Genomic DNA, 3,954 nt, shown 5'->3' with positions numbered 1-3,954 from the left:
CTCTCTCTCTCTCTCTCTCTCTCTCTCTCTCTCTCTCTCTCTCTCTTCTCTATCCCACTCGGCAAATGAAAGATGAAATTTCATCTGATTCACGAAGAAAAGGAAGATAGGAAAAAGTAAAAAGGAAAAAAAAAAAAAACTTAATTACCAATGAAGTATACGGGGAACAATATCATGACACGCGTATGATCACAGTGAACATGACGACGACTCTTGTGACAAAACGTTTGATATTAGATTGCTAGAAGGAATCGATTATACACGTTTATACATACAAAACATACATACATACGACAGATCTCTCACACTCTTATTCTCAATCAAAAGAGAACTGGACACACTCGAATGATTTTCAAAGAGAAATGAACTATTTCGTGATGGGGAGGAGAGATGAAGAGATAGGTGAGTGAGAAATTGTTAGAGGATATTAACATCGAGTCGTATTTATAAGTTAAACAAATGAAATAATATGAGAAAATAAATGTATGAAAAAATAATATCAAAAAAAGAAATTAAATTAAATTAAATTAAATTAAATTAAATTAAATGTAAAAATGCGATAAAAAAGAAAGCGAATGAAGAACAAAGAATTATATAAGGATTCTCGAGAGAAAAAAAAGAGAAGAGAAGGGAGATGAAATGACAGGGAAGGGTGGAAAGAGGGAGGTAGAAGAGAAAAGGAGAGTAAATATCCTATATAAAAAAATTAGCATAACGAGTGCAAAAGACGACCGATGTTGTTACAGACTTGAAAATAATACGTACGAGAAAAAGGGGTGTGCGGTAAGTAGAGTGTTAAGGGGGGTAGGGAGGTTATGAAAGGGGGTTAGTTGCACGCAACTGGCACGCGACAACATCAGCTGGCTTCTAACAATGGATCGGATCAACGATCCTCTTTTACTCTCTCTCTCTCTCTCTCTTTCTTTTTCTTTTTCTTTTTTTGCTGGTGCAACTGTAGCTTGTTGCAGGCTCTTTTGAAAAAAAAAAAGAAAAAAGAAAAGAAAAAAGAAAGTTACACTAACCAAAAGCACCCTTCTATCCTTCTATCTTTCTCTCTCTTTCTCTCTCTCTCTCTCGTTTTTGTTCTATGTTTTTCTCTCATGCTCATACCTTATAAACTATTCTATGGTGTTCTTTCTATAAACCTCTTTTCTCCCTTTTCCCATTGGTATATGCAGTAAGAAAATTAAATGACTTACTCGTCGTAGAATTCTACTCGTTTTTCATGATAAATAATGAAACTTATAAACTTCTCATTGCTAATTATGGCTATCGTAACTCGACTTTCATAGGGGAGAAATTTTTTTTCTACCTTTCTTTTCTTTTTTTGCCTTTCTTTCTTTCTTTTTTTTTTTTTATTCTTTTTCAAGTGAAATGCGATATTGTGCGTTTTAATGGATGTATTTATCTAATTGTTGGAATTACAATGTACTGATATATATATATATATATGTATGATTTGAAATTTTTAATAAAGTAAAAAAGAGTATTTAATTGTATTTTCAAAATAATTAAGTTTCTCAGGTAACGAAGATTATGTTAATAATTACAAAAAAAAAAAAAGAAAGAAAGAAAGAAAAGAAAAAAAGAGAAAAGAAAAAGTAAAAAAAAAAAAAAAAAGAACAAATATTCCAAGGTTCGTTTGATTTTCTTGAAAAGTTAGAGCAGCAAAGCCGATAAAAGTAAAAAATATATTCCTTCTGGTGAACGACGAGAGTGGCAAACGACTATTTATATTTTCTTTTATTTATTCCTTTTTCTCTTTTTCTTTTTTTCTTTTTTTTTTTTTTTTTTTTTTTTTTGTTAAAAAAAGAAGGAGAGAAAAAGATAGAGAAAAAATACTGATGATAAAGAGAAAAGACAGACAGATAGAGAAAAACAGAGAGAGAGAGAAAGAGAGAGAGAATGAAAGAGAAATTTGTTTCGTGAATTAGCATGAATAAATATAACCATTTGTTTCCACAAGTTTTATATATATATGCATACACATCTGTCTCTACGTGTACATCTTTTCACATACATATATGTACACACACACATATATATTGGATTTAACGGAAAAGGGTAGTAACTGCTGAAACTGCATTTTCGAATAATTAACACGTAGAATTGAAGACATCTCGTCTGGCAAATGTTTCTCATTGAATTAAATCTTTTTCGATACATACACACACATATACGCGCATACACACAGATACATATGTATATATACACATAGGTACATGTTTATGATAGAGAAATTTCATGGGAAATTCATTAAATTTATATATTAAAGAAATAAGAGATAATCAATCAAGAAATTTCATTTAGTTAATATATATATATATTTATTTATTTATTAATAAATAAGAAGAATTAAAAATAAGAGAAATAAGTTGTCAAAAAAAAAGAAAAGAAAAGAAAAGAAAAGAAAAGAAAAAAGAAAAAGAAAGAAAAAGAGAAAACGATAGAATTCACGAACAACAACACTTTAATGTAATTATCTTTACCTCTGTAAAAACGACTTGTAACAGTCTCTCGATGGATTATTCTCTTTCTTTCGTTCTTTCTTTCTCTCTCTCTCTCTCTCTCTCTCTCTCTCTCTTTTTGTAGATATTGTAGAACGTAATATTGTACTTGATAAAGGTATATAACCAGACACACTATCTCTTCGTGAGCAATGCAAAGCTGTAAGCTTCGGTGCTTTCACGATCAACAATAGAAGAGAAAGAGAGAGAGAGAGAGAGAGAGAGAGAGAGAGAGAGAGAGAAGCCACCCCCCCCCTCCCCCACAAATACTGCTATAGCATGTCTAAGGTTTAAAGTATACAGAGAGATATACACTGCGAAACATATCTAGATTCTAGGATCTCTCTCTGTCTCTCTCTCTCTCTCTCTCTCTCTTTTTCTCTTTCTCTTTCTCTTTCACTCTTTCTACGATGTTAAACTCGCGTGTGCTAGAAAGAGATTGGCGTGTACTGTCGGCATTATCGAGATTTCGTTTACCTTAACATCGTAAAGTACATATTCCTTTTGTATATCGAGAGACAACGTATAGAGACTTCACTATGTTTGTATATACAATATATATATATATATATATATATATCTTTCTTTTATATTTATATATATTATGCATATGTTGGTTCATATAAAATGTTAACAATTTTTGTGAGATAATTGTAACATTTATATATATATATATCATAAATTTGAAATTAATAGTAAAAGAAAAGGAAAAAAAAAGAAAGAGAATATTTTTGTTTTTCTTTTTTTTTTTCTTTTCTTTTTTCTTCTTTTCTTTCACCGACCACACTCTTTTTCTTATATCAATCATTTTATCAATCATTTTAATCGATCAGTATGTATCTGGGATCGATATTTGCTGATAATGTCAAGGATTATTTAGAAATCATTAACATACGCACACGCATATATATATATATATATATCATCTGATAATTCATCTCATCATTTCTGTTAAATGTTTATATATGCAAATCATTTGAAATTCGACACCCTTTATATGGTCCATTTCCCGTTATCGATTACTACCTTCGTATTATTGGAAATGAATTCATTTCATTAAACGTTAATCCTAACGAACGTTATTTCAAGCTTTGATCGTCGATACGAATGAACGTAGAAAAAATCAAGTCTCTTGAAAAGGAAAGAATTTTTATGAAAATCTAAAAGAATTTTTTTTCTTCTAAAGAAAGTGATATTCGCATTGACCAAGTGCAAGGGACAAAGGATAAACAAAGAAAAAAATAAAAAATAAAAAAAAGGAAAAAGAGGGAACGAAGAAAGAGAATGTTCAATAAACAGTTACATTCTATTCTTCTACTACTAAAATAAAATAATAAATATAATTCTCGTTGCGAAGATCAAGATTAATTTGATTGAAGAAAAAAACAAACAAAAAGTAAAAAGCTAGAAACAAAAGAAATAAACACTTCAACGTCTAGTATAAAAA

This window comes from Vespula pensylvanica, chromosome 17, assembly GCF_014466175.1.
Source record: "Vespula pensylvanica isolate Volc-1 chromosome 17, ASM1446617v1, whole genome shotgun sequence".
NCBI lineage: Eukaryota > Metazoa > Arthropoda > Insecta > Hymenoptera > Vespidae > Vespula > Vespula pensylvanica.
The sequence above is the reverse complement of the archived record's forward strand: the minus strand, read 5'-3'. Positions refer to the sequence as shown.